Source organism: Sceloporus occidentalis, unplaced genomic scaffold (assembly GCF_023333645.1).
Source record: "Sceloporus occidentalis isolate IW3139 unplaced genomic scaffold, rSceOcc1.0.p SCAF_195, whole genome shotgun sequence".
Classification (NCBI taxonomy): Eukaryota; Metazoa; Chordata; class Lepidosauria; order Squamata; family Phrynosomatidae; genus Sceloporus; species Sceloporus occidentalis.
In genome coordinates, this window is record NW_028317175.1 from 992395 (window position 1) to 1007660 (window position 15266).

A 15266-nucleotide genomic window follows, 5' to 3' on the forward strand; every position below is an offset into this window, starting at 1 on the left:
CACTTCAATGCTTATAATAGCTGCGTGAGCCTTTAGCCTTTCTGCTGTGTCCCTTGCATGAGAGGATTTTGCAGAATACACCCATATGCATTTGCCCCTTTGCAATATATGTGTTCTGCCAGAAATATCTTCCTGCTTGTGATATACTTACCGCTCAGCTCTTGCCCAGTACTCAGAGTACTTTAATGTGAATCCTCCACCCACTCACAAATGAAGCTGAATGTCTGGTCTACATTAAAGCAATACCTTTGCATCTTCCCATTTTTATATCACTGTTGTGCTTGTATGTGAAGCACTTGTTCATTTAAAATCTTTTTTGAAGAGTTATTTTAAACCAGTTGTAAAGTAGTTTTATTTGAAAAAAAAAAGTTTAAATCATCTGCAAACCTGAAGGCTATTAAATATGACCCCATATTTTTGAGCATTTATATGTGTCATTTATTTCCAAGGACTGTTGTGTTGACAGATTGCAAATTGCTACTGGTTACTATATATATACACACTAGTAGAATTGTATATTGGTACAGAAAGCAAAAACAAAACTATTAATAGAGTTATTCCATTTTAGAACAACATATGGGTTACTTGGAAATATTAAATTTGATTTGAGGTTTTTTTCTGTAAAGTAATTAACTAAAATAGACTATGAATGTTGGGAAAGTGCCATTGTGAGGTTATATTTAATCCGTAATGCCTCTTTGTTCAATTCAAATTGAATAATCAAATGTTCTGTATAATTTATACAACTTTGTAATTATATGTTTTTTATATGCAAGCTAAACCTTTCAGATAAATAGTGTTAAAATAAGTTCTCAATGCGTTACTGTTGCAGACCGTATTTCGACAAAGACAGAATAGGAAGTTGGTAGAATTGGAGAATAAAATCAACTCGGCAACTTGAATATTAGAAATTAGCTGCACAGACTCTGATGGTGTCTACAACCATCTCAATAAATAGAATAAAAAATATAGGAGAATTAGAGACCTTAGTGTCAAGCTATCTTGGAGCTGGTGCTGAAATACATATACACCATAAATATCAATGATAAAAACACAATACAAAAATATGTATAATAAAGACAATGAAATAGGTATCAAAAACGTATTAGCCAATAGAATAAATAAGGCTTAATTTAAAATAAATAGATACATCACTTAATATCTTTCAAGACTGTAGAATTCTTGTTATGTTATATGTAATATAAAAGGGAATTAATAATTAAAGCAGTGAAGGGAATCGTCTACCTTAGATTCTTAAGAAGTAATGAAGTTACTTTGTAACGGTTTTATGGCATCTGATGTAGATTTTAAGCAAAAAGACCCTTTCCTATTCTAAAGCTCCAAAAGACGTAGTATTTTAGAATTTTGTTGTAAGGCATAATACGCATGCTCACAGCACTATGATAGTCCAATGAGACAGACTCGCTGATGTAATTCTTAAGAAGTATGTTTAATATGCACTATGAGAGACTGGAATCTCAGATCAGAGCTGATATATGCAGGACCTAAGCACTAAACGTTAATTTTTTTATAATTTTTCACAAATGTCATTTAAATCTGCATGTTGGTTTTGGGTTAGGTGTAAGCTTTTTCTCTGTGAATCACATTTTCCTTTTTATATTTCTGTTCTATATTTAGATTTTTGTAAAAGTTTTAAGGTTAATAAAATTTTTGCATATTAAACATTGCGAAAATAATCTTTGTTGTTTTCTTAAATAATTTCAAAGATTTGGATTGTAAAGTTTATATAAATTTTAAATACACATCCATTCATCTAGAAACAATAAAAATGACAGATTAGCTATTTTTAGACCTATAATCCACTGTGTTCAAAATCTACATTTTACAAAAAAGCCATATCCGTTTACAACCCTCTCTCAAAGGGCAACCATTTGTCTATTTATAAATAGATTGCATCAGGTTTCAATATTTCTGGTTTATAGTTTAGTGGAAATAAGTAAAGTGCAATAGGAGTGCAAAGCCCAAATACCACCCAAAGCCAAAATCTACATTTTAACACTTATTATAGACCCCACACTCCATCATGTTTGTTAACAGACAATATACCTACATCCACAGTTATTTCACCATTTTTTTTGTCTATAATTTTGATATATATTTTAATATAATAATATAATTTAATTGGTAAATAAAATAATGAAATTGTTTCATTTAGAAAAGATTAAGATCCTGAAAAAGGCAAGTATTAATTTTTCTAGTTTCTTTTGTTGGCCAGCACAATGTATAGATCAGTTGGGGGGGGTTTAGATAGGATGGTCGACTACTTTTTAAGTTTTTTGTTTTTTTTAAATAAGATCCTCTTTTGTTACTGATTTCTTAATAATCACACATGCACAGTAGTTATGGAATGTTTATTCACTGCAATTGTTGCATGCAAGGATGCTTAATGTGTCTATTATATTATTATATTAATTAATGATATATTAATATATTTCATTGACTAGCAGGTCCTTCATACAGGATTAAGCTGAATGCACGTAAGCGATGTTTGGCAAAATCAAATGGAATCCCTGCCATCTGTTACAACGCAATCCCATCTGCTTTCCTGTAACTCTCTGCTGAACATTTTGTTAAAGTCAAATAAAGATAGCATTAAATATATGATGGTCTTAAAATAAAATTCCATTTTGGTAAATACAAAATGTGATTCTTAACATGACTTGTAAAAATGATGATTTTGAATACCTTTTCTAAACCTTGCAAACTACAAACATTCTAGCCATTTAACTGACTGGCAGTTTACATAACACTGCCTTTTGGGTCTCTTTCTCAATATTTTCATACTGTATCCAAAATAATGTTATGTGTATCCATAGAGAGTTTTATTTTTAATTGAGATGTTTGTGCACATTGTGACATTTTTGTGGCCCTCGGGACAGGAGCTATCCCGATGGTACCATCCATGCCCTTAGCCTGTTGCACTATGCAAAACTTACTTCTACTCCTGCCATCTTTCTCTCCACAGACGCGGAGAAGGCCTTTGATAGGATGGACTGGTAGTTTATGCTAGCCACTCTCTGGCATATGGGTTTTGGCTCGGGTTTTTTTCTTGGGTCCAATCCCTGTATACGACCCCGTCAGCACGGCTAGGCATCAATGGCTCCCTCTCTGACTCTTTTCTCAAGAAAAGAAATGGGACTCGTCAGGACTGCCCCTTGTCGCTGCTGCTTTTTGTGCTTTCTTTGTGCTGAATCTGGATATCACGGGGTTGCAAGTCGGGCGGACTTTTCCCAACATTACGCATTCAATTTCACGCCCTTACGGTTTCCAGGCTGGGCAGAGTCAACAATATCAAAATGATTATTACGCCCCAGCTCCTATATCTCTTTCAGACTCTCCCTATACATATTCCTCCTCCCTTTTTTGCCTCTGTTCGCTCTGCCTTTTTGTTTGGGGCCGCCCCTCCCCGTGGGGATCTGCGCCTACTTGATGTCTGACGGCCTTAAGCCAGTGGAGGGCCAGTCCTCTTGAGAGATTCAGATATGCACAGTTATGTAACTTTTTTGGTCGTTGGAGCAGACATATGTTTTGAGGGTCCTCACCAAATTTGAAACTTTATGCGCTTCCGAGACACCTTCAGCTCATGGTATTTCCTTGCTATATGGCCTGCTCTTGTCCATTTTGAATCCTGCTCCTCCACCATATATGGGCAAATGGGAGGCACTTTCTGATGGCAACAAAGGCACTGATTCCTTTGCATTGGGGTGATCCGGCCCCCCCTTCGGATCCAGAATGGATCTCACGTGTAGAACAGAAGCAAATTCTTGAGTTAGTACACACAGCTACTGATGCAGTTAGTATCACTGGCTGCAGTTCCTCTCTAGCTCTTGAATCTGCTCCCTGTTGAGAGCTATGCCCACATACGCCGAGGAAGGCCTAGGGACCTTCCTCGGCATCTCTACTGTTACCCCTTCCATTTCTTTTTTCCCCTCCCCCCTTTTTTTCCCTCTCCCTCTCTTCCCCTCCCTTGTCTGCTTTCTTCTTCCTTGCCTCTGTTCCCTTCCCTTGAGGGCAGTTACTGTATTGTATGAGATGTAGTTTAGTAAATCCTTGCTATTTGCGTGGTCAGTAATCATGGGTTAGCTTATTCGCTATAAAGTATTTTTATTCGAGATAAAGTAAAACTCATTTTTATTCGAGATAAAGTAAAACTCATTTTTCCTATTCACATGCACCTCGCAGATATCCCGCGACCATGTGCATTGAGACGCATATTGCGCGATAAAGGGGTTCAAGCGTAGTGCATGTGTGTTGGCGATGAGGTATAGTGACAAAGAGTGTTAGATAAATGTTTTAAGTGTTTTCTTGGCCTTTTGTAATAATGTATGTGTGTGTGTTTGCATGTGGATGAGTGAATGAGTAGAGGCAATGTGAGTGAATGGGTGACTGAATATTGGTCCACCAAGAGATTATTCATACAGTACTATAACAAAGAAAACAGTGTATATAAAATACATTTATACAATGCATAGTACTGTATAATAAATAAGCTTTTTTTTGTTTGCATGAAATGTGTTTATGGTCAGTAGCAAAAACGTGTATGGTGAATTGGGTCCAACAGGAACCTGTTATTCCCATAGCATCAATGGTTCAGTACTCATTCATAAAATTTTCAAGGATCCTAACCACTGCGAATAAAGATTGTGTGCAATAATTTTTGTTTGAGATATTTTCCTTTCAAATGATCCTCTCTGTCCAGATTTTGAAAGTATACAAAACAGAACAAAAATATGACATCCGCATACTTTATGTGAACATTTATGTCCCTACGGGACAGAAGAGAAGCAATTGTCATAACATCAAAGGCATATTTTCCTAAGTAATGACTGAATTCCACCTAGGGGTGCATTATTTAATAATCTGGCCCAGTATGATATATTTTCTCATCTCATAAAACTCTGTCCACAAGGAATAATGCCAGGGCTAATTAAAAAATCCATCAATATTCCCATCTACGAATAAGCAAACTTATTTCTTCTATGACAATGTATTACGAATAGGAAAAATACTTTAATAATTAGAAAAATGCTGATACAAAATTCTTACTACCACATGCTGCTTATTTAAAATAACTAACACAGAATAAGACAGATATATGTTATTTTTTTTTACAGGGGGAGTCCCACCATATATTTATACTTTTGTTATTGTGCTGTGGTTGTAAGGAATATGTACTATATGGACAAAAGTATTGGGACACACCTCTTAATTATTGAATTCAGGTGCTTCACTCAGACCCATTGCCACGAGTGTATAAAATCAAACACCTAGCCATGCAGTCTGCATTTACAAACATTTGTGAGACAAATGGGTCCTTCTGAAGAGCTCAGTGAATGCAAGCATTTATAGGATAGGTTTTAGGCTATCCTGATTATAAAAAAGGACCAAAGGTCAAATAAGGTTTAATGTTTTTACAGCAGGAACAAAATGGGCAGACTAGTTCTTAATCTACCATCAAGTTTTGTATTTCTATGTCGATAGATATGTTTATACTCCTGTGCCCGATACAATATGATAATCATTGAAACACGAAAGGGCAGCAGCTGTGCAAACAGACAATCAGGGTCTGTTCTGGCTCTTAATGCTTTATAATGAGAATCCAGACTGATACTTGGTTAATGTGCATAGTAACTCATGAAAATATGAAACTTCCCATTAAAACACCAGCTTTCACCTTGAAATCAATGCATCACTAATCAAGGTACGGATAACAGCAGAACTATATGTACAAGGGTTATAAAGTTTTGTTTCATGTTATGTTGTGTGTGTGACCTTTTTATTTTATTTTTACAATTCTATTTTCTAGTAGAATCTATAATTTGCTTTGGTCAGAATGGATCTTACCTTTCCAGATTCCAATTATAAGGACAAGTAAACCCCAACATTCTAGCAATAGGATTCCAGCAATAGGATTAAGCAGAGGAGGATCTGAGTATCTTGGTCTCTACGTAGGACCAGGTTACAAGAGGGCAGGCATCTATAAAGTCTTACAATAAAACTTAACTTTGATGAGTTAAAATTACACTAAATGTGACAAAAGCGGAAAACATAAAATAGTTTAAAGCCCAGTGTTGCTGAACAGGAGTTAAGAACCTCTATATTTGCTCTGAGAAACTCACCCATAATTAAACCTAAGCTCTAAAAGATCTATCACAGTCCCGGTGTCACTGAAATTTAAGTAGACTTGGTCAGGAGATTGTGTGTCCAGCATACCTAAGAAAGATGAACAAGTCTCTAACATTAACAAAATTGATATTGGTGGAAAGTAGGTGAAACCAATATGTTTACGTCATCAGGGGCCATATCTCAAATACAAGAGATGACAAAGGTGAAAATGATGGGCCACAGGGAACTCTTGTAGCTGTGAAGAAAACTAAAAAAAATAAAAATAAAATAATAGCTAGAAGAACAAGTAATAACTGATCTGAATAATGCTTTAACAAGCTTCATTATCATAAAATTTCATATATGATAACCACAGAGTGTGACATTTTATTCAGCAATACAATTAATGACAAGCAATTCATCAAATTCAATTTTATGAGGAGAGCAGGAAATCACAATTTCATAATTATTATTTATAAAATCAGAGTTGTAAAAAAGTCTGTATGGATGCCTAATAGAATGCTATTTTTAAATGAACTGATTATTATGGGCTATGTAAGATCTAACAAAATGATTTTGAGATTTTGAGTGCAGAAGAAAAGAGAATGGATGATTTCCTTGGACGAGAACAAAGGATGGCTGGCAAGATTTGTAACTATTTGAGGCAACTGCCTGGAGCTTTTTCCATTTGATTTACCTGCAATTCCACATACAACCACCAGGTGAGTAGATTAGATAAACATGTAGGAAGTACTTGCATAATGAACGTATCCTTTCTATGCTTTTTTTTAATTTAAGGCTACTACTTACATAGAGCAAGAGGTGCAGCTTGCCCTGGCATCAAAAAAGGAGGGCCGCACTTGGGTAATCCAGCAGCAATGCCCTTGCAAATCCTTCCATTGATCTATCTTCTACCATGCCCGATAGCTTTTGTCTATTCATCTCCATTCTGGACAGGACTAGCGAGAGTATTGAGTTTGTTGTCTGCCAAATGTTTTTTGTGCCACTAACTTCCCCCCGCCCCCCACACAGATATGAGCCCTAGTCATTCAACCAAATATGATCAAACTATGTGTGAAGAGAGAATGCCTCTCTTAAACACGTATAATTACTTTTAACCTATGTCTTGGATGCAGTTCCAGTATTTTCAGCATGTATTTTGAGCCTGTTGTACTTTCTACAGTAATCGCTAGCTCTATGTCCCTACTGGGCAGAAGTAGAATGAGTTGCTGCCTCTTGGTCTTGTAAACTAATGTGCGGAATTTATGCTGGAAAACAAAGGGCACAAGAAGCTCACTCAATCAGAACATTACAGAAAATACTACTCAATGCTACCCAACCTTATTCCAGTGGAAATGTGTTGTGGTATTTCTAGGTCGGTCCCTAGATTTTGTATATTAATATTTATTGTTATTTTTAGTGTTAGTCACTTTGTAGGATTTGGTTACTGCAGATATGTCTGGAGACCTGTCTGGAGTTACCCATTCTGTAGTTCTTAATCATATAATGGCAAAGGGATGGGGCGAAGGTAAGTCTGGTGTGTTACTGAGCAAGGAACCTACTGAAATCAGCAACATAATCTGTAATTTTCATATAAAAATCCTCAAATCAACATTGCCGTAAAGCGGAAGGCCCCTATTAGGGAACAGGGTAAAATTTCATATATAAGCATTTTTTCTATTGGCTTTGCTTTCAGTTCACAGTAATAACAATGAGCCCAAGTTCTCTTATAGCATGTGATATTCTGAACACATTCCTATTTAGGCGGAATAAAGAACAGAATGTAAAGTACTACTCAGATACTACTGAGCAGTGAATAACATAAAAGACAGTAATTCTATGCGGCTCTACTGTTGTTATTTTCTCCATGACCTACTTGATTCTATTTCTCTCATTATCTTGTTTCAGATAATAAAAGGGAATCAAATTCACATTCTGCTTCTGTCTGAGCCTACATTTCCCTACCATTAGCCGTAATTCTTCAAACACTTTTGTTTGAAAGGTGCTTAAAGCCATTATTTTTTTTTTAACATGAGGAAACAAAATTGAAGTACAGAACCATTATATATACATTTTTGCATTATGAGTTAGTATAAATTTCAAATAAATGGTGATGGTGTGTTATAAAACAATTAACACCAAACTCTCCAAACATACATTCTTATACATGCATGCTTGCTTCCATACAGTATGTATACATGTACTTCTAATACTGTATTTGCTTGATTATAAGATGACCCCCCAAAATATGAATATTAATTTAGAAAAAAAAAAGCCTAAATATAAGACTATCCTATAGGAAAAAAGTTTTACTAGTAACTATTCATGTAAACTATTTTTCCATATTTAATAAAAGCTATGATTGAGAAAAATATTTTTTTTGTTTTTATTTCCTTTTATTTGCCAACCTGTCCCCCAGTTATGCCCCCAGGCTTGCCACTCTGCCCCCAGAAATGCCTTATACCCCCCCTATATGCCACTCTGCCTCCCGGATATGCCTCAGACCCTCCTATATGCCACTCTGCCCCATGATATGCCTTTTTAACTTATCTCTGTGGGGAATTCTCCTCTCTGGCAGCCGGGGAAGGTCTGCGCTCGGTGATGTCCCCTGCAGCGCTGCGCGGGATTCTTGTAGTCAGACCTCTATTTGAGGTCTGATTAGAAGACGACCTCGATTATAAGACGAGGGGTATTTTTCAGAGCACTTGCTCTGAAAAAACCTCATCTTATAATCGAGCAAATATGGTATATGTTTCTTCATATTAGACATACTGACATACTAGAGATGGTATGGGGAACTTTATCATTGGTAAACCAAACAAAGGCTTTTTTACAGGCAATTTTTCCACCTTTTGATCTCAAAGGGTTAATTCTCTCAGTCATACTATGGCACAGGCAAACCTTAGAAAAAAACCTCTTGCGCTATTAAAAGACCTTTTAATGATTGCGGTAAAATTAGGGCTGCCATCAGGGGTGTACAAACTGTACCCGGGTATAGGGCTACGGGAATCCCTGATCTGTCACTGGCCTTTTCATTTACGGTGCTGGCCCTTGTGGTCAGCCCAGAGGGCCCCTTTGCAGAGATTGAGGTCTGGTGGAGCCTGGTAGCCCCCCAACTTTTAACTAAAGCTCTTGTTTTTTTCTACCTATATTTTATGGTGCATATAGCCTCTAAGTAAACAAATGAAATAAATAATTCAGCAAAGACACGGCTCAAAAAGACATTGTGAAAGCGTAATATAAGCTTTATGTTTGAGAATTAAAAAAGTGTGTTTTTTTAATTCTGCAAAAAACAAAGTTGTTTCATAGCAACCACAAATTCTGCTAACTGCTTCTAATACGCTGCTAACGTCTCATGTATGTCTCAGACTGAAAGCAACAGGAGCACGATCTGCAGGCAGAGACCCAATAAACAACCTGATTATCAAGGAGGGGAACTACACAAAAACTGTCCAATTTATTCAATATTATACTTTCTTTCGTATTTTGAACAGTATTTGTATGCTATACATTTTCCAACGGCTATAAATGAATCATAATGGAATATAAAGTATCAAAGATTACTGATTTGATTTGAAGTAAAAAAAAATCTACCATAATGTTTAGAATTTTATTTGAAATAAAAATTCATTTTGATTTATTATATTTCTCCTTTATGTTTTATATATCTCTTGCCGGTATGTGCAAAAAAATATATTTATTTATGGTTGCCACTGCTGTGAGACTTTGGGATATATGAAATATATATCTAGGAAAGTATACTGTGTATGAGCCGTGAAATAAAAAGAAAAAACGAGGGTGAAGGAGAGAGCTGAATCTGAAGAATCTGAGTTGTGGACAGAAACGGCTCTTTTTGTAATTCTTCTTTATTCAAAGAGGGAATATCATAGAACGTGTTAATTTATGTATTAAAAACAGATTGCAAAACTGACCAATGGAAACATCTAGAAAAGTTTAGAAAGGTCTAGAGTTAACTTTTAGCCAAAATTGTCTCAGAGATTCTTCAAAATGATTACTAAATTAATTAAATTAGTATCTGTACATGCAACAGTCTTGGACAAAATAGGGCTTTGGGATTTCAAGAACATCAGCCCACAAATTAAATGATTGCCTTGCTCTCTGTTATTAAAAAATAGAACCAGAAGGCCAGTGACCCACTTGTATAACGCATGATCAGCCCAGGCCTGCTTACTGATTATCTTATCTAAAGACCCCTTAATGTTCTTTAGGACCAACAGTGTATATGAAGATGTAATAATCGGGTTTTAAATTATTGAGTAAACAGTAAGTCATTGTGAGTTGTCAACTCCAGCAGATCTATTCTTCATGATGCATAGTTATTGCTGTAATAAGATATTTGTTATTTTACTGTAGGATCAGCCCCCAACAATATCAGAAAAAATATTATATGCCAAAAATTGCATCTCAAAAAATTCTCAAGCTTCTGAAACAAACTAATTTTCTGTGAGCTACCACATCTATGGAAAGATTCAACTCACAAGTTGGTTTATTTTATTGTATACCTATTTGTTCCATTCAGTACCATATTTGACTTGTATAAACGTCAAACGAAGAGAATTGGCTATGGTACTTTACAAAATAAGATGAGGCTAAGAATTGGTATGAAGTAAGTAAAAATATATTAAAGTGCAGGTTTGTTGTCATAACGCAAAACACTCCAATCAGTGAAGACTGATTAGTTTCGGAAGAAACTTGGTAGTAAAAATCTATTTCCACTGCAAGTTTATATCATTGGAGATGCTGTAAAAAAGTTGACAGTGAAAGTTAAAAAAAAAAAAAAAAAGTCTAGTCTAAGAATGTTTGATTGCTAGGTATGGAGTTGAATGTGGATGAAGTCAGACATGTTTGTGCTTAATATAATTTAACCAGTATAAAAACATAGCAGAACAGTTCATCTATCACGCTTTACTGCATTTATGGATCTGGTTTTATTCTAGAAAAGCAGTGTAGTTCTTACCATACTGCTGGCACAATATATTCTTGTAGTCCCTTGGTTTGACATTTATACCTGTCTATGCCAGTGTGGACTATGGAGACTGTTGGAGCCTTTATATATGGAATAGATTTGTTGAGCCTCTCTTCATAAAGTATGGATTCTACTGCAACATATTCTGTATTTAATAATGCAAATACCCACAGGCAATAAATATGTATTCTGTTCTCCGTACAGGACTGGAGCAGTGTGCGCATGTTAACTAGATACCTGTGCTTGGGAGGAGATATATGCTATTGAAGTTACATCGTATTACTGCAAACCTCCAATAATTAGCTCCAGCCAAGGATGGACTCACTCACTGGGATACGTAAAAGATTCTAGGTAGGCTGCTTGCCCTGTGACCAGTCTCCAAGCCTACGCCACATTGCCAGCAGTCACAGAGTTTTATGACCTGGCCCTGGGGGCACATAAGGTAAGCAGTGGAATGCTGGAAACTTGAGGAACAAAAGGAGGGTGTGTGTTTTTGCATGTGTGTATTTAACACTACAGTGAGTGTGCTTGAGTGTCGATGAAAGTAGTGAGTGTGCATCAGTGTGATTAATATGAGCAATCATCTTATTAAGAAGTTGTGGGATATGATGGAGGTCATGGGGCTATTGTGGTAAGATTAGGGAGAGCTAACCCTAAAAAAAAAAAATAGGTGCTAGGACCCAAAAATAAAATTACATTCAATATGATATGCGGGATTTAGTTATTTCCTAGGCTGTTTTTTTTCCAGTCCAAACCTGGCCCCATCTCTTTCACATTTTCCCTTGGAAATGTATAGAAAGAGTGGCATTAATATGGGTGGATGGAACCAACACCTTATAAGTTGTAAGCCCACAATAGTTGGATCCTTTTCTTTTTCTGTAAGAGTATGTATTATGTTTGGTCATGTTATTGTCAATTTTGTGTCAGCAGTTGTTATGAAGAAAATGCACTTGTCTTGGGCAAGGAAATATAAAGAGTGGCGTACTGGCGATAGTAAAAAAGGTGATTTTTACTGACAAAACACATTTTTTGGTTTTCATTCAAGGCTACAAACAGCTAGTATCAAAAGTAGTCCTGGTGAACCTGTAAAATTTAGGTGTCTTCAACAGAGTGCCCCCTTTGAAGGAGTGTGCTAATTAAGTGGTGAACGCTCATAGATAGACTAAAATGTCATAACTTTTACTTTACCCTAGAAATAAAGTTAAACATGGACTTGTGGGCTTGATTTGTTAGCGTCAAGACTGTATAATAAAGTTACTGGCATTATCACAAAGTTCTAAACTTAGACATAGTTTTGTTTCACGCAAAACATGAAAGAAATATATGATTAACTTGTGGGTTTCATAAATGTACTATATGCATTTTGTTCTTGACTATCAACAAATGATATTGATAAGTAATTTTGTAGCGACTCCCTAATGGTGCCAACCAAATAGTTCTAAAACAGCCCTTATAAAATTCATATCTTGCCAAGAGGTTTTGTTTTTATGTTTATAATCATAGCTAACATACACATTGTGTTATTTTGATTTATAGTCATAGTTAACTTACTTTATTCTCAATATCTAAAATTCCAGTAGTATTTTTCCTGTAGAACAATTAATTCACTCATATAACTCTGAAATTTGTTCGTAGAGGACACTTAAAGGGAGTTAATTTACTGAACAAAGCAATAGCAGGAGAGTTGCCGTTTCATCTTACTTCACTTTACAAGGCGAAGGGCCAATCCCCAAATTATTAGGAAAGGCTAAGGATCTCAATATGTATAGCTTGGAAGAGAGTGTATTAAAAGAAGATGAAATATGAGGACAAGAGGCCATGATCTAAAACTAGAGAGCCAGAGGCTTATATGTAGGGTGAGGGAGTTTTACTTTACTAAGAGAGTGGTAGATAAGTAGAATAGCCCACCAGCAGAAGTGGAAGAAGTAAATACGGTGGGGGCTAGCATAAATATAAGACAAAGACCAAGGACCGATTAAGGTTCTTTCCACCTGTATTAATCGGCAGACTAGATGGGCCAAGATGAAGAGAGATTTGTCATCGATGGACCTTAAAAATTCATATTTCATTCAGTTAATTTTCTGTGTGAAAACACAAAATACGTAACTACAGAAATGCAAAAAGGTTTATTTCCTCAACATATAGTACAATTAATGTTTTTTTTATAAAGTGGAACATTAACTTAAAAAGTATTAGATGTATTATAGTTAGGACAGGTATTGATAAGGAGGCAGTTTAGATGTGGAAGAATAACATTTTGACAATTGATTTTAAAACGTTTATTACAGTGAATATGGGTAGATAGAGCTGTACATAACTGCATAACCCATAAAATTCCTGCTTTCCATTAGATAAAAGTTTTAGAAGATATAGCAAAACTTCCTCAAAGGTAACTTGCGCGACTTATTGAAGGGCGTCTTGCTTTTTAAGTTCACAGCTTCAAAATATACAGTAGTTTAAACACAGTAGGAACTATGTACAAAGCCACGCTTCTAACCGTGTGGATGTTAAAATCTAGAAGCCGTTAAACAAGGTATTTTTCCTTTCCAATTTATTTCCATTGTAACCAAGATAATGAAAAGATTTAAAGCTCAATGTCTTCAGGCATGCGGTTTCTAAACGAATTCACACATAGCATAGAAATGTCTATACGTCTGTTTATGTCCAATAAGTAACAGTGATCTGTTTAGGGGATGAATACAGATGCCACAAGGATCAAAGTTATAAAATTAATAATAAAAACATGAACTTTTATTACAACAGGAGTATTCTGGCCTATGGCAGCAGGTCCAGAGGGGCAGCAGCCCTCTGCCACATAACAGGCGTGTAAAGCCAGTCTTCCAAGGCAGATCCTTAAAAGACCAAACATTGGGATATGGAACTAGAGTATCAACCTTCTTTTGGCAGCTTGTACACACAGTTTTTGTTCTGAATTGTAATCTAATTACCTTATTGTACAGGTAGCGAAACAGAAATCCCAGAGTTACCCTGATTGCTAATATTCCAGAAACAAATAGATTTATTTAGGGCTGAAACAACGAATCGATAAAATCGATAATAATCGATAACGGAAATCGTTGTCGACGATTTCCGTTATCGATTAATCGAGTGATCGATTCGTTGTTGGAGCACTCGGCTCCTTTTACTTACCTCCGTGAGCGTTCCCCGCTTCCGCTACACGCGCTGCACTCTCCGCCGCCTTCTAGTTGCGTGTGGCTCCGTTCGCACAGAGCGGTTCGCTCTGTGCGAGTGGCTCCGTTCGCACAGAGCGGTTCGCTCTGTGTGAGTGGCTCCGTTCGCACAGAGCGGTTCGCTCTGTGCGAGTGGCTCCATTCGCACAGAGCGATTCGCGGGGGTGGGGGTGGGGTTTCAGGGGATGCAGGGCAGAGTGGGGGTGGGGGGGCAGGCCAGGGTAGGAGACTGAGTGCAGGGCAGAGTGGGGGTGGGGATGCAGGGCAGGAGACTGGGTGCAGGGCAGAGTGGGGGTGGGGGTGCAGGGCAGAGTTGGAGACTGGGTGCAGGGGCACAGTGCCAGGGCTGGGTGCAAAGTGCCAGGGCTGGGTGCAAAGTGCTGGGTGCAAAGTGCCAGGGCTGGGGCAAAGTTCTGAGTGCTGGGTGCAAAGTGCCAGGGCTGGGTGCAAAGTGCCGGGTGCAAAGTGCCAGGGCTGGGTGCAAAGTGCCAGGGCTGGGTGCAAAGTGCTGGGTGCAAAGTGCCAGGGCTGGGGCAAAGTGCTGGGGGCAAAGTGCCAGGGCTGGGTGCAAAGTGCCGGGTGCAAAGTGCTGGGTGCAAAGTGCCAGGGGTGGGGCAAAGTGCTGGGTGCAAAGTGCTGGGTGCAAAGTGCCGGGTGCAAAGTGCCGGGTGCAAAGTTTCTTGAACAGTAATAGTCCACCTCTTTTCAGAATGTTTGGGGTTATTTTGTTTCATAAATATTGTGTTTGGGTTTTTGTACTTTGAAAATATTGTTTTTTATTACATCATAACAAAATAAGAATGTTAATGTAAATTTTAAGTTGTTTTTTAACATCCAGTTCATTAAATTATTTTAAATAAACAAAAAATTTGCATATTGTTTATTTTTATCCGATTAATCGATTAATCGAAAAAATAATCGGCCAACTAATCGATTATTAAAATAATCGTTAGTTGCAGCCC